Source organism: Sceloporus occidentalis, unplaced genomic scaffold (genome assembly GCF_023333645.1).
Source record: "Sceloporus occidentalis isolate IW3139 unplaced genomic scaffold, rSceOcc1.0.p SCAF_5, whole genome shotgun sequence".
Lineage (NCBI taxonomy): Eukaryota > Metazoa > Chordata > Lepidosauria > Squamata > Phrynosomatidae > Sceloporus > Sceloporus occidentalis.
Genome location: NW_028316985.1, coordinates 114,376,621 through 114,402,135, shown reverse-complemented (window position 1 = coordinate 114,402,135; position 25,515 = coordinate 114,376,621). Strand labels below are relative to the sequence as shown.

Here is a 25,515-nt window from a genome sequence, read left to right as displayed (position 1 = left end):
GCCTGCTTGTGAGATTTGTGGGAAAACCTCCATAATACACTGTAACTGGAGAAAAGCCTTTGCTCAGATGACACACAGTCACATGTATCTCCTTGGCTCTCATTCCTTCCACACACACCTCCTGGCAGTCTCTTGCTTTGCTTTCTTTCTCTTAAAAAAGCAACAACTCAAAGCTGCCTTTCAAATGAGGAATAGCAAACATTAGGCCCCGGTACCTTCATGGGTCAGTTACACCTGATGCTCCAATGGCCAGGGCTACATGCCACCAGTTCTTCTTTGAACAGAACAAGTACTCAGCTTGGACAGCAAATTATAACTGTGTCCTGTTAGAGGTTAACACTGGCTTTCTGGTTTCAGTATCCAGCCCATTTACCGGATAAAAATTTCATTTACTAAAGGCTCAGTTCATTTGCCAAATGGCTCAAACACAGCCATTCACAGAACAGTGAAAGTGCACATCTTATGACCTTATCACACAGAGCCTTACTGTGGGCAAAACGTTCCTGAAGTGTTTCTGAAGTGTGAAGGTGTGATAGCGTGTCACGCTTCTAAAACGTCATTGAGGTGTCCTGCTTCTCTCCTGTTATCAAAGCGCTCGTGGAGAAGCCATTTTTTGAATAACGGAAGATCATGCATTTGCGAGGAGAAATGGCCTGACACAGCTTGTAGCCACAAATGCTCTGTTATAATGGGTCCCTCTTCACAGAAGTCTCTCTCTCTCTCTGTGTGTGTGTGTGTGTGTGTGTGTGTGTGTGTGTGTGGTGCAGACTTCATGTCAGTTGTTGGGAGCATGCACCCTTAAAAGTCGCATATGAATAGTTTTTTGTGGGTTTTTCGGGCTATCTGGCAATAGTCTAGAAGAGTTTATTCCTGACGTTTCTCCAGTATCTCTGAAGATGCCAGCCACAGATGATGGCGAAACGTCAGGAATAAACTCTTCTAGAATATGGCTGCATAGCCCGAAAAAAACCCACACAAAAAAACAAAATTATCGATGCCAGCCGTGAAAGCCATCGACTTCATAAAACACATTTTATTTGCATTTTTCCTTCATCTTCTCCTGGCTATGGGGAAGCTACTGGGCAGCATGCACCCTTAAAAGTCATATATGAATATTTAAAAGAAAGAAAGAAATCCTTCTTTGAGTAGATACCTACCAATAAAACAAACTTGTGAATTATTGATCACTGAACAACACTCATTTAGTTTCTGTATCATCCTGTTTGACTCTGGGGTGGCCATGAGAAGGTTTAAAATCTTTTCAGAACAAGGGATGAAATTGCATTGCATTGAAAAAGACCTGGCTCTCAGATCCCTTTAGTGCATATATCCAGTGCAAGGATTTCGGAGATAGTCAGTATATAGTTAAGCCAAAGCTGAACCTGTTTCCCTGTCAGAGGAGAGCCACTCTGCTTTCCTGTTGCTATGGAAATGGGCCTAGCTCTAGCCCAAGCTACAGTTGCTGCCTGCCGGCTGCTGTGATCCTCCCCTCACCCCCCAAACCGCCATCTGCCTATGGCTTTGCACAGCTTTCCCTAAGCTTGGACACAATAGGGTTTTCCTCTTCCTCACAGGTGGCAAGAGAAATGCACGCATTCCTTGGAAAAGGTGGAGGCGGGGAGATTGGCTCTCTTTTCTCCCTTCCTTTTCCTGTCTGGCAAACTCTGGTGCCAGAATGTTGACAGGGATGCTGCAACAAGGACCAAGTCCAGGATGGTGTCACTAAATAGCTCTGCAGCAGCCTGAAATGGTCAGAGTCATGTCCGTCTGTTGCAAAAAACAAACAAACAAAAAATCCCCCCCAAAATGAAGTAGATTACAGCCACAAAAGCGGTTTATGCCAATACATACTTTGGTCTTCAAGGTGCCACAAGTCCCATTGTTGCTTTTCTTTGTTAATGAGATTTGTCATTTAGACAAAAAATACACTGTTGTTGTCTTCCTCAAGGATCTAGGAAACCATACAATCGTCCCTCCGCTTTTGCCCCTTTGACTTTTGCGGATTTGATTATTTGCGGTTTTGATTAATATCTTCTCTCTAGGAATCTCTAGGTCTTCCAACACATCTCTGCCACAAGTTGATCATAGGACTTCATCACACGGGGAAAATCGAGGGTTTAAACAGTGATTATCCATGAAAATAGCACAATCGTGATTAACATTTTCACACGACGTCGCGATTAAAGCACCATTATGCTGGGCAATAAATAGGCAATAAACAACAACAAATCATTTACGGGGAAATTCCATAAATGATATGTTGCTGTTTATTGTTTGTTTATTCACGTGATAATGGCTCTTTATTTGCGATGTGTGTGAAAATGTAATTGCGATTGTGCAATTTTCATCAAGTAATTGCTGTTTTAAACCCCCAATTTTCCCCGTGTGATAAAAGTCCATAGAGTTGTGCTGGAGAACCTAGAAATTCCTAGAGAAAACACCTCTCTAGGCATTTGTATGTCCTCCAGCATGATTATATGATCAACCTCTGGCAGATATTGACCACAGAGTTGCACTGGAGGATCTGGAAATTTCTAGAGAAGTGTTTCTCAGGTAAAAAGAACAGTATTTTCTTTTAGATGCAGTTTTTCCATATTCACGAGGGTCCTTCACCCCGAACCCCAGCGAATGTGGAGCAACCACTGTACAGAAATACACACATACCATTATTAGTACTCTTCATATGCTGCTCTTATACAGTGCTTTACAAATGTTTTGTGTAGGCAGACAGCAAGTAGCTTAATCTTGTTGTTGTTCTGTGCCTTCAAGTCATTTATGACTTAGGGTGACCCTAAAGCCTATTGTGGGGGTTTTCTTGGCAAGATTTGTTCAGAGGAGGTTTGCCATTGCCTTCCCCTGAGGCTGAGAGAGTGTGACACCCACTAGGTTTCATGGCCTAGCTGGGAATCGAACTCTGGTCTCCAGGGTGATGGACCAACATTCAAACCACTTCAGTATATATGTGCTGCAAGCTGTCTTGGAAAAGTGGCTAAGAAATGAACTGAGAAAAAAGAACAGTTTTGCCTGAGAAGAGCCCTTTCATCTTTGTGCCCATTTTCTTCTGGCAAGGGAAAACACAACTGCCCACTCTACAGAAATCTTGCTCATTTTGGAGAAGGACTGGATTGTGGCTTTGTGGCACCAGCAGCTATGGCATTTCACTGTAACTACTTTCCATTTAAGATAGCTTGTGTGGTGGGATGCGGAAGCATCAGGCTGCATCCACACTGCAGAAATCATCCAATCTGATACCACTTTAACTGCATGGCTCGGTGCTATGGAATTCCGGGAACTGCAGTTTGTTGTGGCTGTGCAATTCCCAGAATTCCATAGCATTGAGCCACGACAGTTAAAGTGGTGTAAAACCGGATTATTTCTGCATTGTGGATGCAGCCTAAGACAGTATAGATGTCAGGCACACAGTAGGAAAGGGGAAGAGGACAGCAGAACTACAAAAAAAGGGAGGACAGGAGGGAAGAAACAATCATAGATTATCTCTACTTGCATCTCCTAGTACGAATATTGATTCAGTAGCAGAAAAGTTCATTTGACCTTTTCTTTCTGCTTGGTTTTTAGTAGCCCCACCATAAAACAATTAACATACATGCAGGACAGGACAGTGTCCAATAATCTCATCTGAGAATTGTTTCAATCTTAATTCATACTGAGGTTGTTTTATACTAAGTCAGACAATTTTTTTTTATCTTGTCTATTGTTGTCTGTTCTCATGATGGCTTTCCATCGACTCGGATATAAAATTTCCAGAAACTTTGAAGCCTTGGGGATGGGGGCAGGGAACTGGAAATTCAGTGGAAAATTGGAACATATGCTATATTTTTTAAAATATCAAACCTAAACTTATTTTAATGCTTTAGCAACACAGAATGATTAATGCATTATGTAGTTCTATGTACAATTGTTATTTCTGTATTTGCATTATTTTTAAATTTACCCATTTGAAAAACTAATTACATTTTATAAAAGGAAAAGTGTGGATATACACTAATTAAAAAGCAAATGTCTGCACACTAGGGTACCTAAATATATTCCCCTTAGTTTTTTTGCCATCTGATAAAGAAAGCGAGGGAGGAAAGCAGAAACAACAAATGTTAGAAACCACAAATGTTTCTGAGGTAAAGTGAATTATTTAGGCACAAACAGTAATGATCTTAAGGAATAAATAGGCTAGCAGCTTATCTGGATATTAAAATGAACTCAGCTGTGAAAATACTGAAGTCTTCCCATCTCTTCTCTGGTCTTTTCCATCACCATTGCCTTGATCTTTTTAACAGGAGATGTCATGGATTAGGCCTGGAATCTTCTGTATGCATAGCTTTCTCACTGAGCAATGCCCCTTCCTCATAACCTCATCTTCAGTCATCCAGATAAATGCTGCATCTTTGCACTGTATTTAATAGACACCTGCTGCAGGTGCACATGGGCTAAAGTATTTGTCTGGAAGCACCTGTTTGTTTCTTTCTATCATGCAGCCTTCTACCAGCCACACATCTTGCTAGATCATTAATTTTTGATAGCATATCACCAAACTTGGCATCAGCAAGCTGTGTAATTCAAAATAGACTGTCTCGTCTCCCCTGCTTTTGTTGGTTGGAACTACTCACTGAACACTGCTCATTCCACAAAAACATCAAACTTAAAATATACCAGTACATCTACATAAAATCAGTTAAAAAACAAATGTGCATATTGACAGGTAGCACCTCACACCAGGATGGAGGGACCTATCTTCTAGCATCACATTTCCAACTTTTAACAGTAATTCTGGTCCTTAGTGATTTGTCTGCATGTAGCAATGACAGCTGCACAGAATCGAGCCATGACCTGATGTGGAGTTTTCAATATAAACTGGAAATCCAAATTCACATCTCTATTGAATTTAAAATGTAAGTTGTCTTGAATCCTGGTTTTGAAGGGAAGAGACAGGATATAAATAAAGATGATGATGGTGGTGGTGGTGGTGGTGGTGATGACATTTACCCATGCTGACATTTCACATAGTGAAAATATAGTTCAAAGGTCTTTCGCTATATGTGTCAGCCCAAATATGTATTCTGGCTAGACTTTTTAGACATCAAGTGCTATTGGTATAGAAATGTTTTCCCCCCTTTTATTTACCATAGTTGCATGCCACATTAGTCCCAATGAGCTCAAGCTGGTGTACAAGAGGCATTCCACAAGCTCTACTGCTTCATTCTTCCAAGTGTAAAAATAGTCTCAAAGCTATAAAGTGTGGAGTGGTAGACCGAAACAGCAGTTCATGGCCACCTTTTGTAGCATTACAATTGGGAAAATGCATTTTTCTGATGTACAAAAATACAGTAATCTAAACGGCTAACAGGTTTCCTATCTATTTTTGTCACACGACTTATGTCTGTATCACCTGCATGACAGGAAAAAAAAATCTATATATAAAACTATATATAAAATGTTATAGGTCTCCAATCAGCTACTAAACTTACCCTTTTAACCTATTGTGCACATATTAGCAGATAATTTACATTACTGATCATCTTCCTACTATGAAAAACTTTGATCACTGATTTCTATACATCATCTATGCTGTTAATGGTGCTATAGCAGGTGACAATTTTCTCTGGTCACTTGGTAACCACTGGTGAAGAAAGTATAACCTACTGTATAATCTGCGATGAGGCAGTAGTCCAGTAAAAATAGTGAAAAATACATGCTTAAAATAATGATGAAAGAAAAAATCTTGTTGAGATAATATTAATCAGGCAAGTATAAGAAGCAACGTGTTAAAAATTACTTTGTGCAACAATGCAAAATTGAATGTTTCATCCCCGGCTGTTGAGCTGGCCTTATTACAGAACAGATGGGGTGACTATTCTTGGTACTATAGATCATCTTATTGTAGGTCTTCAAAGATGCCATGTGACTGTGAAGCCTCTTCCATTAGAAGAGGGTCCATGTTGCAATGCAACAAGAAGTGAACTGTTTTCATATTATGTTCAATCCCAGAGTCCAAGAGGAGCCTTCAGCAGCCAGGAGTGGGACTCACTGAATAGCATACTTGCATATTTGGAAGTACAACACAAGTGTTGAGGCTATTGCTTCACAGTTAGAGGAGGCACGAAGGAGCACCCATCTCTATTATCGTTCTTCAGCACTCTTCCACATCACCCACACAGCAATCCTGCAGAAAGGCAATAGACTTGCTGGGAGGGCAGAGCTGTGGCTGAAAGTTGGGGTTTGGAAAGTGAGAAAGAACAAGTACATTTGTCTCACTGGACAGGGGGGTCTATGGTTCAGTATGTTATTCTGCTCCAAAATCTCTTAAAGATCAAAGTGATGGCAGTTTTTGTCCTGGATCCAGTAAGGCAACCCTGTGTTGGGTCTTATTTCTAACTATGTGTTTGTAGGATTGTAGCCAGGAAGGGCATTGGGCTGTTTTTTCCTTCCAACAATAACTTCTTTTGCAATTATTTAAAAGTCTGATGCTATCTTTACTGGACTACAGCTGCATAGGAAACCTGGAAGGAAAAAACAGATGGTAACACAAGTGTTGTTTCCAGACATGGATTTTAATTTGCAATGGTTCTGCCTCATTCACAGAATTTTACAGATGATCCAAGCAGCATTCTCTTCCTTTTGTAACCCTCCTGTGTTTTCCCACTGTTTCACCTTTATTTTTCTTTCCACAGAAATTTCCTTAAGGAGGAAAAGAGGGAATAGTTTTGCAATATCTTTTGACTGGTAAAAGGAGATGTTTTTCTGAAAACACATTAAATGAGGTGAACTGGTGAAGGAGAAGACTGGAGGGCACGTCTCAGCGGATGGACACAATATTTTAAAAATGTTAGTTTTGTTAAAACGCTTTTTAAACAGCTTGTTAAATCAGAAGAATGACACAGGAAGGCAAGCATATTTTAAAAAAGATATTGTTGTCTGATAAACAGACTGATAAGCTAGTCTAAGAGATGTATTATCAGTATAGAGCAAATGTAGAGTTCAGTGTACGTGCTATAAAATGGCATCCAGGCTTGCTCCAGCTAATTGTTCAGTGCAAAGACAACAACCGGCCTTATCCTTGTTTTGAATCCAACTGGAACCGATCCAGACAGTCTAGCAGCACTTCCTTGAACCTGCTTTCAGAGTTGCAGTGTTTTTCCAAGATTTCCTTCCTTTGAATAGCTTAGCAGTCTGTTCCCTTCACCATCATCCCCCATCTTATTTGGGTCCTGGGATGTAGACTGTGAATTCACAGAATGCCACTGCTACCTTGCTTTCAACCTCTGCCAGTTTTGGAGTAGGAATCGCCTCTCCTGTGCACCTTTTAAAAACATTTGAGCAAGTTTAAAACAACTCATTATACATTCCCACTTGCTGACATTTTTACTGGCCCCTCTCCTATGATTTGCAGGCATTAGCAAGTGATTTATTTCCATTCTGTGAAACACTTTACCTCCAATTTATGAAGATAACATTGTAGCTGAAATCACAGGAGCAGCTGACAACCAACAGTAAGCGGTGTTAGGCTTTCCTTTGGTTTAATAATATTATACATGTTATTACCAAACTCAATACTTTAATTGTCAGCGCTGTTATAGGCAAGAGAGCACCATCTACATTCAAAAGGGGGATATCAAGAGGCTTGGGAGACCCCTAAAATTTGCAGAACATCCCCACCCCAAAACATGGGGGGGGGGAGCACATCCTGAGGCAAGGGAGGACAAATCTTCTCCAGGGACGTTATCACACGGGGGAAACGGGGGGAAATTAGAAGGTCAATGCAATGTGATCCCGGATGCAATCATGGGGTTTCACATTGTTGCGAGAGAGGTTGTCACATGTAATCAAAGTCAATGCTAGGTCAATTCTTTTTAAAATTGTTTAATTCCTTTTTAAGGGGGTTGTATATATTTGTATTATTGTTATCTCTGTACATCTGTATAAATTTAATTGTTGGAAGCAGCTTTGATTGTTTCTTACAAATAAGTGGGATATAAATAAAAGTTTTATTTTATTATTATCAATTTGAACCCAATGCAGGGTCAACCGAGAGATGTATAAATTCGAGGAAATACAGAATTTATAAATCCTGTTCCACTCCAAAGTTGCGTTCAATTTGAATTTGGCAGGTAAGGAACACATGTCTCGGTCACTCTTGGATTGCCTTCAAATCAGACTATAATTCCCAAGCTCCTTTGCTGGCTGCAATTTTTTCCTCCCTCCCTCCCTCCCTCCCAGAGGGGTGTGAGGGGCTTTTCTCTCAGCCTCTCGGAATACTTCTAGAGCTGTTTTGGGGATGAAGCAGCCCTCCCTCCCCATAGACACACACACACACACACAAAGCCTCCCTCCCTCCTCCTCTCAGCTCTTTCTGGCTCTTTCCCTTTGCAAACTTGTCCCCTCCAACTGGAGGGAAGGGATTAGCCAGGGCTCTCTCTTTCTCTCTGGTGACCCTGTCACAGAGTTTTCTTGGCAGGTTTATTCAGAAGGGGTTGCCATTGCAATTTCTGAGGAGGCTGAGAGAGTGTGACTTGCACCAGGTCACCCAGTGGGATTCGATCACTGCCTTCTAGAGTCATAGTCCAATGCTCAAAGGCTGCTTTGGACTGATTTTGAATTGGTGAATTGCCTAAATAACGTGAAATAAAGGGTAATGAATGAACAAATAACGTGAAACAAGGCAAAACCATGGGAACTGGAAGCAAGCCCTGCGGGAAGTGTAAAAAGGTCACAATCCAATTCTGTCCTCACTGCGCATGTACAGGGATGCTGATTTGAATTCTAGACTAGGAAGGTTACATACTCATATGATAATTTCTTTCGCATTCACACTACTTTGGCTTTGGAATGGGTGCTGTGTTTTTCTGTAGTGTGATAAACTATCCACATACTTGTGTTCATTTCCAAAATGGCCCTACTTTCTTTTCTTTCGAAATTGACAGACATTTCCCCCATGTGATAACGTCCCAGGTGTTGTTGGGCTCCATTTCCCATCAACTCAAGTCACCATAATCTGAGGGAGATGGGTGCTGCAGTTCAGCATCATCTAATGCTGTACTATGTCCGCCTATGCAATAAAGGAGATGGAAAATATTAGGGGCCATGTAATTCTGAATTGTTCAAGGGGAATTAGTGGGGAATGGAAAACCCTGCCTGGAGGATGGAATGGAGCCACTGGAAACTTAAACAGGAACAATGCAATATCTTGTTGCAGTTACACTTGTTTCTTCAAATTGGGTAAGCCTGGGAAGAGTAGTTCTTTTGACAATAGGAATTTCTAACAGATAAATTCTCTTGATAAATCTTTTGATAAAACTACAATAACATGGTAATTAATTAATAAGTTCCTTGCATTGAGTATTGTCAGTAAGAAGGGGGTGTCGTTTAAAGTAATCCTGGATATTCCAAACCTAGTCAGAATATTAATCTGAAGAATGTGGCTGGGCGCTTGATCTTTCTGTACTAAAACTGCTACCTTTTCTGGGAAGATTTCTTTTTGTCTTTAAGATGTGTGTGTCATTTAAACAGAATACTTCCAAAGTGACCCGGAGCAGCTTTATTTTGGCCTGTCTGTATGGGCCTATAGTTACACTATCCTTGATGAGTGACTGTTGTATGCCTGATATTCATCCTTAATCTTGTATTTGACATTACACACAGAACTTAAACAAATTAATTTTTTGTCAACAGAGTGAGGGGTAAATCTTTATCTTCTTTCATTTCTGCTTGCTAGGTTGCTGTTAAAGGATATGGGTTGGCAAAAGGGAGCAGCCTGGGGTGTCGATTCCCTCTGTCTCTGGTGTGCTGCCATATTCTTTTGCTTTCAATAGCAGTTTTATATGCAAGAATTAGCAAGTGGTATTTTCTGGGCATTGTGGAGAAAGCACTATCCTTTGTGAACTGTTGCAGAACAAAGAGTCATTAAAGGTTTATAGAAGCCCCTTCAAAGGCCAGCAACCCTGGTCCCATAAATAATCAATACACAAATATAAAACACTCTTACTGACAAATAATGCAGTGGTCCTAAATTCACATACCTGAGAATGCACACCATCCACCAAAATGGGGCCTAATAAGCTTTGTAACAGGGCTGAACATGTTTTTAGGAATGAGGCTCAGGTAGACAGGTACCTCCAGCTAAATTGTGAATATATGTTATACCTAGAACAAATATAGGCAACATTTAGAAAGCAGTTATTCATGAAAAGCAAAACAGACCATTACCAAACAGGACCTCTCCTCTTTCCAATCTCCATACTAATACGAGCATCTATTTAAGGTCTGCTATTCATCACCCAGCTCTTGATCCTGTAGGAACTTAGGATCAATGTGATAGAAGCACAGTGAAGCCTCCTTTATCCACATTCCATGCCCACATTATCTGTGTATTTTACATGTTGCTGGAAAACTGCTTTAGAATCACTGCTTTACAAAGTGCTTACTCGTGTAAACATGATGACTTGTTGGAAAACTGCCCAGGAATGTTGAGGAAAACCACGTGGCTACAACATAACCACTGATACACAGCAGCCTTTCCTTTTCAGCAAAAACATTAGGAGGGGTTAGTGAATAATAATCCATGTTCTTTGGGGATTTCTGTCTAGATGTTAATGGAAAATAAAAAGAACTCAAGCAGGAATTCAGGCTTGGGTTTATGCCAGAAAGTTGTTGTCACAGTACAAAACATCAAAACGTGATGGAATGTGGTATTAATTCAAGATAAAGAAATGAGACAGGAAATCAATAAATGTAAGAAAAGATGGAGCAAAATGCAGAAGTACTGTATAAGGGGAGAGCAGCAAAATTAGCAGAAGCAACAAGAGAAAAGAACATAAGGGGCCATATATTAAAAACCAAGATCTTTTTCGTACACTGAGACCTCACATTTTAGTTTGGCTCATTTACTTGCATACCATACTCATCTGTATTTTGAAAAACCACATTTACGTTTGGGAGGGGGAGACCAATGGTGTAAAATGTCATTGTTCTCCCCTTCCCAGTGGCATAAATTTGGGGCAAATTTGTGAAGGTGGTAGGTGCATGCTTGTGAAAAGCTATGGGTAATTACACAAAAACAGTCTAGCTGTAGTTTTGTAAGACTAGCCTTCTCTGTGAGAGAGCTCTGGTGCCACAATAAACTATAATTCACAGAATTCCCTAGCACTGAGCCAGGGCAGTTAAAGCCGTCTCAAACTGGATTATTTCTGCAGTGTGTTTTGGACCTAGGAAGAAAACCAGAATGAACCTACAGTCTTGTAGTTTGAAACTTTCCAGTGTGTGGAGAACTGGATCTGGAAGCCTGAATAACCTTGAGTAAATCACCACATCTTGGCCTTGTTCTGTGAATATTAATGAACCATCACACATATCTGTAATGGAGAGGAATGAGGTATTTATTGGCCAGTACTTTGCACACTAAAAAGGGTGTCTAAATAAAAATCCAATCATTTGCATGATACCAGTTAGGCAGAAATGCCTCTACCTGCAGTCCTTTCAGTATCTTGCATTTTTGTCATCCTGTGCTATGTTCCTGTCAGATGTAGCATCTTCTGCATGCACAGATATCTGGATCCATTTAGCAGTGGTCATGCTTAAAGGAGAAAGAATTTAGTTGTCACCAAGAGGATATTTGTGTTTGTCTTTTAGGAAGAATGTAATATTTTCACTTAATGCACATGCTTTGAAACAAACAGTATCTGAAATGATGGGCAGGGGCAGCCCAAGAAATTTTGCTGCCTGGAGTAAATGATCTTCCTCCATTTCATAAATAGAAGTTTGCCAGACTGGGAGTTTACATCTGTTTCAACAACTATTTCACCATGCCTAAAGGCAGCAGATAATCTCATGGCAAGCTTCCTGCCACACAGATATCTTCTTGCTGCTGTTGGCCAGCATCTTCTGCCTGAAGCAAGTTGCTCACCAACTAACAGTAGGCTTGGCGCAAATGGTGTGCCCCTGGTGAAATTATCCTATTCTTACCACATCTTTGTTGTTTTAAAATACAGTCAGCCCTTCTTATACACAGATTTTTTATACATGTATTCAAGCATCCACGGTTTGAAAATGTAAAAAAAAAAGTATAAATTTCAAACATCAAACCTTGATTTTCCATTTTTTATAAGGGACACTATTTTGCTATTCCATTATATTTAATGGGACTTGAGCATCCACGGATTTTGTTATCCACAAGGGATCTTGGAACAAAACTCCAGCGTATAACAAGGGTCCACTGTAAATTATAAAATACAATATGAACAGTATATTGTCACCAACAAACAAAACCAAAATACAAAACAAAAGCAATTGCTCATCACACAACCAAGTTATTGTACCAATTACATCCCGATATAAAGGTAATGAGTTATACTGTAGTAAATTATATGAAGTAGATAACTATGTAGACAGATCTTGTAGCACCTTTGAGACTAACTGAAATAAAGACGTTGGCAGCATGAATCGTACACTTCAGTCTACTTCCTCAGATGCGTTTAGTCTATGATAAGATGCCATTCCAAACACCAGTATGAGACTGCTGAGCTATCATTGTTTCTTTGTTTTGAATAATATAACCACTAAAAGGAGGCCAATTGGTTGAGATAAAGTAATTTAGGTTTTTCATTTTCAAAGTGTCTAATCAGACTTCTGAGTTTTTAATGTAAGGGCAAGTGGTTGCAATTTTTATTTTTAAAGGCTTAATGATAGGTTATGCACTTTCTTCCACTGAAACGCAATCACAGGCCTTGCTACTAAACGTAGAAAAAAATTCTTTGAAGAAAGATATTTATTATCACACACACACACATATACTATTTCTTCTAAAATACATATTCTTTCTTCTAAATATGCATATAATCTAGCTTTTCCATATATACTGGTTTGTAGCTTACTTCTTGGGAACCAGCATGGTGTAGTGGTTTGAGCATAGGACTACAACTCTGTAGATCAAGGTTCAATTCCATGCTTGGCCATGGAAACGCACTGAGTAACTGTGGATGGGTCACACACACTCAGCTTCAGAAAACCCTGTAGTAGGTTCACCTTAGGGTTGTCATAAATTAGAAACTACTTGAAGGTTCACAATAACAACAAGCCTATATCTTTCTTATCTTCTCTTTTTTATGCTTTCCTTACCAGCTGTTTGCTTTGGGTAAATAGCTAAATACCCTCTGCCACCCCCCAACACATACATAATTAAGATTAAGAGAACAGATTTCCCCAGGCTCAGTTGAAATACAATTGTTATTAGCACAAATTTTTTGTGGTGGAACAGTATGCCACTGTGGCAACTGGTAGACCCTTTGCTCCAGATCCTGTGAATCCACTCTGGATTTTACCAATTGCCCCCCTCTCTCAGCTGCTCTGAGATGAACCAGAGCACCTTTGATGCCCATTTGTGGTCTATTATTGGCAGGGATCCCATTTAACTTGGATCCACTGAAGGAGAGTAGCAGTAAATCCAGGATAGAGTTGACATGCACCCCTTCACATAGCTGTGGGTCCACCTACTGTCCCTGACATGCCATTGGGATTGCTCTGTACAAGTTAAAATGACAAAGAAAATTCACCCGAGGAGATTTTACTTGGCTCATATTTTAAAATATTATTCCTCTCCTTGTTGTTTCTGTGTTTGGTCAGCAAATAGTAGCTGGGGTGGTTCCTGGTTTCAAAGGCTTTTTGGCTTCTATATGGAGCTTCACCAAGTGTATATGGTCAAGTCACAAGGGCTTGCAGGGCTTTCTAACTTTCATTTTTAAGGCTAACAACACATTCCAGTTAAAACTAGGTTCTATTTCCTTAGCCTTAAATACCTGCTGAATAACAAACTGCTCTGCATTCTTAACCTCTTAGGAATACCAAAGAATGTTGTATCACTTGCTGGGTTTGGGGAACAATCTCTTATATGATTCAGATAATGAATAGGCTTTGAGAAGGATTTGAATAAAAATACAAATATGGGAAGGGTGCATAAAATGAAAAGCACGCTGCTTTAGATAGGTGGGATTATTATGTAAAGTATTGCTTAGCTTTACATATCTGTAGGGGAGCTCAGAAGCGAATCAAAAAATACTAATTAATTTAAACCCATTAACCAAAAAAAAAAAAAAATACTGGTACAGTATTAAGTCTTAACAGAGTTTAGAAAGGTTACTTTTGAATGATACCCAAAATCCCCAGTTACGTTTTTGGACTATATCCTCAAAGTTGTGCAAAGATCTGAGCATAAGTTACATCCTCAGACCAAAGAAAAGCTCTCTGATGGTCAGAACTCATGAAATGATGCAGTTTCCATCTTTAAGTGGAACTGGTACCTATGCAGTATAGCAGCATCACCAACAAAGAGAATTGCAACAGGCAAAACTGAGGGGATATTAAGCAGAATTTAACAGATTACTTTCAAAGCAACATGCTTTGACAAAATCTTCTTCAAGGGAAATTCGAGGCTAAATTGGTGGGCAAAGTGCAGCTGTGAACTACATGCGTTCCCTGCAACCTACTTTTGTGGCCCATGACACCTCCTTCATTTAAAAGGGAAATCAGCAAGATTTTAAAAAAGCATGCAGGAGTAAGCTGTGTTGGCCATTTAGTAAATTCAAACAAAAATCCACCAAACAGTGATACCTTTACTGGCCAACCAAAATGCACAATATACTTGTTGCAAGCTTTCGAAGCTTGTGTGTGTGTGTGTGTGCAGGATTTTTAGACAATTTTGTGCTTCCAAACCACACAACCCACCCAAATGTGAAAAAAATGGAAATACCCCTCTCCTACAACCACCCCAGAATTAACCCCCAAATAGCTCCTTCACTTGCTGTTACCATTTTGAGAGGGACTGCAGAGAAAAATGGAGCTATGTGATCTTATTCTGGGGGAGGGTAGACTGTTGGGGGAATTACCATAGTCCTTGGCTCCCACAGAATTGCCCACTTCTGGCCATATATCCCTTTCCATACCAGTTGGCAAAGCTTCACTAAGAAAACAAACAGTGCCTTGCGTCACAAAGAAACGTAAATCAAGCATAAGAAAGAGGGGTGGCATTTCAGGTTCGGCTCCTTTCAGGGGTGGGGTCAGAGATTCAGTGCAAGTTTCAAAGGCTGGCACTTGAATATATTCAAAATTAAATTGCAGTTTTAAAAAGTATGGTTTAGGGCATGTGCTGCAATTACATTTTATACCTCCTAATAACAAATAGTAGAAGTAGATGATCTTGAGAGAAGAACACATAGCAACGTGTCTCAATAACATAGACTGCAATCTACAAAATATTCAGAAACGTAGGATCCAAAGCACTACAGCACAACAGTCACATTTAGTGAAGGACAATGGGCTTAACTACGTTATACTCCAAGTCACACCACTGCTTTAGCTCTAGTTGGAATACAAATATCTAAGGACTGAGGCTTAATGTAAGCTGCATAGTTTTGGGTCCTTGTGACAGTTTATTTCTGTCTTAATAGATACTGAAGACCAAATCCCTTGATAAGTGTTACAGCCTAAAATCCAACTCCAGCATTATTAAATAGAAACACACTACAGTATGCTTTCTAAGCTATTAGGAGAGAATTATATGAATTGTCATGGATGCATGCAGCACCTGCCCATCTGTGTTACTTTGTTATCATTGTTTCCAAGGCCTGTTAAATTATGATAGAATTGCTCTTCTGGGTCATGAGACAGTAAGGGGAAAAACCATTATAACACGCAATCTGAAATCTAGGCCATTGTGTCGCAGCTTTTCCTACAAAGGAGCTGTAGTCTCTAAGGGCAATATTTCAAATTAGCTGCCATTTGAAATGAGCTGTGAAATGAGATACCTGTCGTTCAGTATAAATTGGCAAAAGCATTGCATTTGGAAACACCAATAAAAAATCTGGTAGGTGGAAATTATTTGAAATAATTGTTAGGAATTATTTCCATTATCCCAATTCGGAAAGGAAATGCTTGTTTTAGCTCGGAAAGGAAGCCACACAATAATGTTCCAAAACACTTTAATTAGCTATGAAATAGCTTCTGCTTGACTGTGGACTGCTAACAACAGCATCTGTCCATTGGGCAAGCCTGTTATTTGTGCTTCTAATTAGATCTTTAGTTGAATGGTCTTTAATTGTCATCTACAATTGATCGAAATAGTCATACATTATCCACCAGGACAACATTCTGTAATAATGACTAGTTTGCAGTTCAAAATTCAAGCAAACAATTAGCCCTTGGCATTAGAAAGGTTTCTGCCTTCACAGTAAAAGCTTACTCCTGGGTTATATATTACTCCTAGGGTTTCTTCTTCTAAATCAAAAATAAGAAACTGCAGAGACCTGGGAAGAATTGCTGCTCCTGGAGGTTTCCTAATTTTTCTCTATCTCTTTTGGACAAAAAAAAGCATCTGTTGATTTGTTAGGCATTAAGGGTCACAAAGCTTGAAAGCAGCCCCATGGCTACACTTTATCCACCCTGTTCTAAGTCAGCAGAGCACATGTAGCTCTGTCGATGTAGTCTGGATTTGAGCAGCCCTAGCGAACTATTGAAGGGTTAGAAATGAGGGCAACCCAAGTACCAATCTACCAGTCTGAAGGGGCACACATTCCCTATGCTTTGATTGTGACCTGAAGTAGACATTTGCAGAAAAATATTTGGGGGGGGGGGCAGTTATATTAATTTGAAATTGATATTTGCTTCCCAGTCAATGATGTGGTAGGATTGAGATGTAAGATTGCTTCATGATTTTCTGTTCTGTAGGCATGGTTTGCACAGCACTTATCAAATGTTCTGAAGTGGGACCGACCTATAAATTTCTTCAGCCTTTTGGGGCTCACTTATAATACCAATTTTAACAAGGTGTTACTTCCTTCTCTACAGCAAAGTGGGCAAGAAAACTGTATCTGTAGTTTTGTGCTTACTGCTAATATAAGCATATGAAAAGTATATCAAAAGAACCTAAGCATAATATATAGGGAGGAAGCCTGTTTTGTCAGTGGACTGCATGGCTGTAACGATATGCTGTCCACCCAAAGTAAAGGGTTGGAAGCAGGAGGAGAATCAGAACATGTTGAGTCCCACCTCTAAGTGATGGCCTACAGCTTAGAAGTACCTGTCTAACCCATTACATTAAAACAAGATTTCACTTTCGCATCTGACTAATAAATGATTGCTTGCACCTTCCTTCCTAAGTTTCTGGGCCAACCTATCCATTCTAAATGTAATAAACCTATTGTTGTTGTCTGTATTCAAGTCATTCTGAGTTATGGTGACCCTCAGGGAAACCTAACACAGGGTTTTCTTGGCAAGATTTGTTCGGGGGGGGGGGGGTTGTGGCTGAGAGAATGTGACTTGCCCAGGATCACTCACGGGGTTTCCATAGCCGAGAGGGGATTTGAACTCTGGTCTCTAGAGTCATTGTCTAATGCTCAAACCAATACACCACACTCAGCCACTTTTACAAAGGTAAAACCATTGTCTTATCAATAATCCACTTTCATTAATCTGATCCTCTAAGTAGTTTCTTCCATGCCATAATATAGATAGGACAGAGCAATGGGGCTACTCATTTATTTCAAGAACAAAAGATCATCCCAATAACTCCGGCTCTAAAATCTGTAAAAAAAGGAAGGACAACACTTTCTAGGTACTTAACATAGGCATATATTAAACATCACTCACCTGCATGACATGAGTGGTCCAATGCTGGAAATGCATGCCTAAATCCAATCGCTAATCCCAACAAGTCAATGGGTATCAAGTCAAAGGGTATTTCATACCTGCTAATTTACCATTCAGCAATTGATTCAATAAATCTGCTCTAGTTGGGATTAGTAATTGGATTTAAATTGTAAAATGTGATAAAGATTTATCTCACAAGATTAAGAAAATGACATAGGCATAAGCCAGTGCAGGGCTGAGGAAGCTATGATTCTTCACATTTTGGACTTCAGCTTCCAGAATCCACCGCCAGCATGCCCATAGTAAGGGATTATGGGAGTTGATAGTCGCAAATATCTGGAGGACATAAATTCCCCTGACGTGACTCAGTGGAATTTGGGCTGATACAGGTACATGAAGCGTATGTCTATGTGCAATGTAAAAATGTAGTTAATATTTTAATAATGAGAAGCATGGTATTATAAACCATGTGCAACTATTCTTTTTATATGTCTTTTGCTATCCTAATTAGGTCCAACAATGTCTGGAGGGCCACAAGTTGCTCATTCTTCTTTTAAGAAGATCCTCTACATTTTAAACATTGACCGTTTCTGGGCAAGAACATGTTAAAATTCAGCAGGAAAAGGACACAAATCTGACATATCTTTGTATTCTTTTTACTGAGTTATTTGAATAAATATGTTAAGAATTTAGTTGATCTTTTCTTCATACATATTTATATCATTGTTATAATTAAAATTATTTAGAAAAAAGTTAAACACACTTCTGTTTAGGCATCGGATTGTTAACATTTTCAGCGTACTTTATATTCATGTAAACATACTTTTTTGATAAACATAAAGCTTTCATTTAGATTGTCATTTCCAAGAGTAAACCATATTTGATTAATGTATATTTAAAAGTACATTTCCGAGGAATGCACTAGAGTGATTTAAACTGATACATCTAATGTGGTTTTCTCTTTGGGCGAAGTTCAATTTCCACTGATTTCAGTGGTGTTTGATCTTTTGGAAAATTAATGTGCTATGTCCTAGCCCTTTTGCTGCTCTGTATTCTTCCACTTTATTGGCCTTTTAAAAACGGATAGTTTTAATGTTATTATGCCACCACCCTCTTATCCCTTGGTTTCCACAGAAGCACCCTGTTAATTCTTCTCACCCACCATGTACAGTTATGATCTGTTTTGTATTACAAACCTTGCTTTTTCCAAAAACTGTGCACACTTCATTGTGTATCCGTGTGATCTCTGAAAACAAAAACAGAGGAGGACTCCCCTGCAGCAAACGTGGTGTAGGATTACTCTCATGGGACATTCTGTCCCAGAAAGGTCAGTGGCTGCTGAAAGAAGCCAAAGTGAGAGACAGGGGTGAGAAGGGATCCCTCTTAGCTGCCTCATATTTAAAGGCAAGATCTTCACATACATTGAATGTTTTTTAGAATTCCCCCTCCCCACAACAAAGTCTCAGACTATTCCTTCCCACTGCATTTTTGGTGACAAATGGTCCTGCAAATAGCAGGGAGGAAATATTCAGCCTAGTTTTGGTCTCTATAATCTATAGGAAGACATGGTTTTTTATAGCATTTTATGGCATCTGAAGCAAGACTTGGCTTTTATAACATGCATGTATATTAATTATATATACAGAAGTACTGACACAATGGTCACTATTATTATTATTATTATTATTATTAACCTTTATTTATAAAGTGCTGTACAGCACTATGATGCCATGACTACATCCTATGAAATCCTGGGGTTTTGTGGAATGAGGGAATTAGGGCTCTCTGGCTAAGAATTTGAAATGCCCCCCCCCCCCCCAAATTGCCCACAGGATTCAATAGGATATTGCCACGACTGTTAAACTGGAATCACACAGCTATAATTGTATAGTGTGAAAGTGCCCCATGACTTCAACATGAGATTCTGTCTCCCCACTTCATTCCAATCTTTTTTGTGGAACATCGTGATGGATAAAGCTATTCAGATATCTTTCCCTTGTCATTGTTGGTGCCCTCTAAAAGTTATTACACTAAAAAGAATTTCAGAGTTTTTCTTAATGCCAAAGTAATTACTTATGTTCTATTTTATTTTTTTGTGTGGATACCAAATTTAGCCAGTCAACACTGGACACTACACTATTGGATGAAGATGTTATACTACCTGATGGCTGGATTTTATTCCCTAAGCATTTGTCACATTCATTTCAGCAAATCTGCCTAATTTGACTTCTACTAGATATTTATTACAGTCACAGACCAGCACAATAACAACAGAATACAGCATACAAAACACTTCTTTTATGGGTTTTGCTACTGTATATAGCATTTTGTATGCCATATTCTATTGTTATTATGCTGGTCTGTGATTAATGAATATTTATCTGACTTCTACTAAGGTTTTTTAAAAACTAATACTATGTCTAAAGTTATCTTTATATAAAGTGTCTTGTTTCTTTCTGTGTTCCTCTGATGTGTGCTTCATCCAGAACGGAGACAGCAGTTCTAAATAACTTCTGGGTGCTGTGTTTTCAAATACTTGGGATCAAATTATTCTGCCTTTCTTGTTCCCAGCAGGACAGGTGAAACCTGAAACCATCACATCACCTGTGAGAGTCTTGTTCAAATGCCTGCAGAGCCTTCCTTCCCTTATTTCATCTCAAGACTGATGATGCAGATATTATGACTTCAATATTGTCAGCTTCCTCCCAACCATAGCTGTAATATCTTGCCTGAAGATCAGATGACAAAAATGCACTTTACTGATGTTTTGGTTGACCCAAGATTGCTTAGTTTATTAATAAGCTTTTTATGTTCTGCTCTGTCCCATGGATCTGCTATTAGTTTTTCTGTATGCTTCTGAAAACCAAAGGCTTCATTCCTTTACTCACATATATTCTGAGGCCTGTAAATCCTAACAATGGCTCCCATTGATCATTATCATTTTTTTAAAAAAAGAGATGCCTATTCCTCTTTTGCGTGCCACACTATGTTGACTTCTACATATGCTTTGGAAATATGGAAATATGTTGACTGGAAATAAAGAATGCTGGAACTTGTAGTTCTTGAGATTGAATTCTGCACGTAGAGAAAAAGCACTAACATCTTTTGAGTATTGTGTGTCTTGGCCTCATTTCATTTGATATCGGCTTTCCACATTGCTTGGAACTCTGAGCCCTTGTAATTCTTTCCTTTTCTCACTCCTCACTTTCATCCTATCTCTTTTTCAGGCCTTAGGAACAGCAAACCAGTGTGATAGATAAATATGTATTTATTATTGCTTTTATTTATTTAGCATATTTATATACCACTCATCATTTACCCTGGGTAGTTTACAAGATGTAATGAAATGTCCTAGTGCAGTGATGGTGAACCTTTTAGAAGCAGAGTGCCAAAATTCAGTGCTGTTCCCTCACAGTGGTCTGGGGGTGGGACTTCTGGAGGGAAAACCCCAAGGCACACTCTCTCAGCCTCAGGCTAGCAATAGCAACCCCCCCCCCCCCATGAAACTTGCCAAGAAAACCCCATGATAGTATCACCTTATACTCTTCCCATTTCCTTAGTCCTATTTCATAATGCATTCTCCACTGACTACAAAGCGCCGGTCTGGGCCATGCTTACATTACCCAGAGTGCACTGTGAAATGAGAGTGAGGATCACTACCACTGACTATATTACCTAGAGCACACTGCTTCCATACACAAAAAAAGGAGCTGCATTCTCGAGTCTCCCTTTCTACTGCACCAGTTTCATCCTTGGCCGCGTGCCCTCAGAGACGGCTGTGTGTGCCAGAGAAAACACGTGTGCCACAGGTTCGCAACCATGGTCCATGGACCCCCCCCCCCCAATAAAGCAAATTCCGCATATAGTCAAGCCCCATTGATTTGAATGGGGTGTGCCCCTCCGGCATGCGCTCCATTCACCATATTAGGGCTTGCCATCCATGTGACCTCCAGTCCAAATATGGCGAGCCTATGTACGGCATGAGTGCACTGTAAAAAGTACAAAATAGATATAACATATACATTTACAATACATATATTGTTTAAAAAGGTACAAAGTTCCTAAGCCCAATTTCCTTTTGTTTATGAAATATACAAACTGCTATTTTATGTATTTCATAAACCAGTTGGCAAGGCCTGTGCAAATGTAACCACTGTGAATTATTGGTTTTGGCCTGATTGGGTTGGTAAACCCAAGGAAGGGCTTGCATTTACTGGTTAAGTTCAGAAAGAGAGAGATTGTTGGAACTGGTGTTGCCAAGGGATAGACCCTTTTCACCTTGAATAAGAAAGTGGTATTTTCAGTAGAGGAGGGAACAATGAGGGAACAAACGGGATATATATATATATATATATATATATATATATATATGCGCGTGTGTGTATGTGTGTGTGTTTGAATATATGTGAATGTGTGTGTGTGGACTCAAATTGTGGTTGGATTTCAAATACAGTGTGCCCTTCTATTACACGGGGGATCCGTTTCGTCCCGCCCTGCATAAAAGAAATAGCACATATGCTCAAGCCCCATGACAAGTCATGGGGCTTGTGCTCGCAGTGGTGCGGTGTAGCGGCAGTGCGTGCAGTCCATGGGCACACACACCAGTTTCTTCTGGCACACAGCGCTGTTTCTTCCAGCACTGCTTTCAGATATAGTTGGCCCAATAGAACCCAGAAAGAAATACATAAGCAAAGAGGGTTTGGCAACAGAAATTATATAATGTTGGTGTAAGTTTCATCTCCATAAGGAGAGTGTTTTACAATAGGAAAAGTGCTTTTTTCTTCTCATAATGTAATCAGGAATACTAGGAACCCCACCTACCGACCCCAAACAAACAAGCTGGTCAAAAGAGTACTCCTTCTGAAGCTATTTGTATTCCAGTCCATTTAAAGCTTTAATGGTAAGCACTAGCACTTTGAATTGACCTCAAGGGTAAATAGGAAGCCATTGTATTTATTTTAATATCAGCGTGATGTGAATCTATCTGTACCAGTTACAAGTCTGGTTGTTGCATTCTGCACTAGCAGAAGCATTTGCATAATTTTCCAAGGTAGCTTGATGTACAGTGTATTACAATAATCCATTCATGAGACAATCAGAGCATGAGCCACTTTGGCTGGATTATCCATATCCAGAAAAGAAATGTATGGAGAACCATATGAAGTTGATAAAAAGCACTCTTGACCACTGAAGAACAGTGTAGCTTTATAGAGATAGCTGAAACTTGTGGGGGTCCTTGTCAAAAAAATTTTTTTTGGTTCCACTTCATAAACTGTGCCAAAACAAGCAACTCCAGTGAATATCAGCCACCTCTTCTAATTCTATTGTGGTATAGACTTTACATTTGCTAGACTTTACAGCACTCTTATTTTCCTGCGCCTTTCAGGTGCCAGACTGTTGTTTTTTCTTACTATGTACTACTATTTTATCTTGGTTTTATCGTTCTGTTTTCATTATTCGTCTTTTATATTTTCAATGTATGATGCATTGCCTACAGAACTTTGGGTATCGGAGAGTTTACAGGTTGGTGGCTAGAGTTGCCAAAGAGAAAACTGAAGACAACTCTCTTATCTTTAATGGTTGTCTAGAAGAAATTTCAGTAGGTGTTGCTTGTCACAACCAGCTAGAAAGCTTCCACATGACAACTTAGCTGGTACAGCCCTCCTTCAGTCCTTATTGGCACTTCCAGAATGGAGTCAAAGTTTTTGCCACCCTAATTGTCATTGCAAATTATGGGAATTTCATCACAGAGACAACTGGGCTAGAATGGCACCATTCTTTGTCTCTGGAGAACTCTGATCAATGATGGTTTTCACTTTAAAGTTGGAAGTTCAGGATATGTGCTGTTCAATTTTTTACATCTATGAGCATGTAAAAGTCGGAAAAAGAGGATGCTGGTCAGGTCTGAATTCATACTTGAGAATAAATATCCCAAGTCTGCCATCTAGAGATATAGCATGGTACAAAATAGTCAAACAACAAAGTTGTCCTGAGCAGTCACGTTGTGTCAGTCTCTTTTCCCCCTCCCCATTTCCAATCAGCCTGTTTTCTCTCCCCTAATTAAAATTACTATTACTATTATTCCCCTAACTCCAGAATTGTGTCACAAAATAAAATAATTTTGGGGGGAAAGAGGGTGCAGGACCGTCACTGGCCCCATCACACTACTGAAGTTTAATAATAAAAGCTCCCAACCTGGTATGTTTCTGCTCCTTTTAAATAATGCAATTGCAGTGAGACCAAGGCTTGTGTGATAAAGGTCCCATAAATCTAAAAGCAGATTTTCCTTTGTTCTGCTTTGCAGTAATTCCTACAAAAAGATTTGAACTTCAAAGCATTTTGGTGCATTAAAGGGTATATTGTGCCCCATCCCTTCTCAAATACACTCAATAGGATCTCATGTATGCCACGCTTGCAGTTGTGTTAACAGTACCCACTTTCACTCTGCTCATGGCCACAGCTGGATATGGATCCTGATAGACTGACCAACTTAATGAACTGGTTGCCACCCCTTCCTAAAAGGAAATGTAAGGCATGCTCAGGGACCTCCCAAGTCTTTTAGTAGCTATAAATAAAAATGATAATCACTGTATATGAGGTGAAATGAATTCAGGCTGAAATGTATTTTTTCAAGGCTTTTTTCAAATTGCTATGCTCAGGTATTGCAGAGATTTTCATCATAGGCTTAAATGCACTTGTTCATACTAGCATTAAGGCAAAGCTACACGATCCTGGATTTGCAAAGGCAAGTCATGTACTGTGGCCTGCCAAATTCTTGACAAACTCCCATTTCTGCAGTACTGTGGAAACCAACTGGTGGACTGCTCTAGGGAGCTGGCAGGCTGCATTCAAACCGGTAGGTAAAAAAGCTGCATAGACCTACCATCAGAATCAGCTTTCAACCTTTGAGTTTCAGTGCTATTCCTTTCCTTGAAAGACAGAACACAGATTTGCCAGTGCAACACTTTTCCCCATAAATGTGGCAGCCCTGATAGTATTCTTTCATACTCTTTCATACAGAACTGTTTTCAATAGATGCTGCATAGGGAAAACCTGCAGTCTGCCCTCCAGTGACAGGAAGCTTGCCCAAGGCCAGAGTGGAAGAAAGAACCTGCTAACACATATGATCCTCATTGGGGTTTTCAATAAGCTGAATGCAAAAGGAGGATCACATACCTGCCCTAGATGCTCTTTTAGCAGGCATCTTTGCTGTCCTTTTTTGCCCTTCATAGTATGATGGTGGCTGTTTGCTAGTTTTCCAATCATAGTCTGAGCTAGTACTTCCCCTCAAGAAAATAATGGCTGATCGGTTGTCAAAAAAGAACTCTGGAACTGCATGTATAGTTTAACTTTTATGCAGATGTAAGAACAAGGAAATATGGAATGTATTTGAATATTCATATGCTGCTTTTTGGGGGTTGGGGGGATTTAACATTATTCCATGAGGTTTACAGTCACATCAGGAGAGGTGGAGCAGGAAAGAGAGCAATGGAATACTACAGGGAAATTTTGATTAAAATAAAGTATCCTGTGTCTGGTAGTCTTGTCCATTTTGTGCCTATCTACTTTATCCTATGAGGCACAGTATGGTTTACAAATCTGAGTACTGGACCAGGATTCTGGGAAATCTACTGTGTGATCTTGGGCAAGTCACCCACTCCCAGCCTCAGAAGGCAGTGATCACCTTAGCTTCCTTAAGAAATCTTGCCAAGAAAACCCCATGACAGATTCAACTCAAGTTGGAAATAACTGGAAGGCACACAACAATTTTATCTCATACAACTAGAAACCACCAAGAACTGTGCTTTCTTTAAATCTACAAAATCTATATCTGGATTCACATCCCTTGCTGTCCTTGAGGGCAACAAAATA

The 25,515-nt window shown here is 39.6% G+C and overlaps 1 long non-coding RNA gene across 1 annotated transcript; it reads right to left on the bottom strand.

Moving 5' to 3' along the window:
- Positions 1 to 7,260: 7,260 nt before the first annotated feature.
- On the bottom strand, positions 7,261 to 18,907 carry LOC149312680 (uncharacterized). Its single transcript, XR_016281424.1, has 3 exons — positions 18,840 to 18,907; positions 10,029 to 10,152; positions 7,261 to 7,312 (listed from the first exon to the last, which is right to left on the bottom strand). It is a non-coding gene; the product is annotated as an uncharacterized LOC149312680 (long non-coding RNA).
- Positions 18,908 to 25,515: the final 6,608 nt, after the last annotated feature.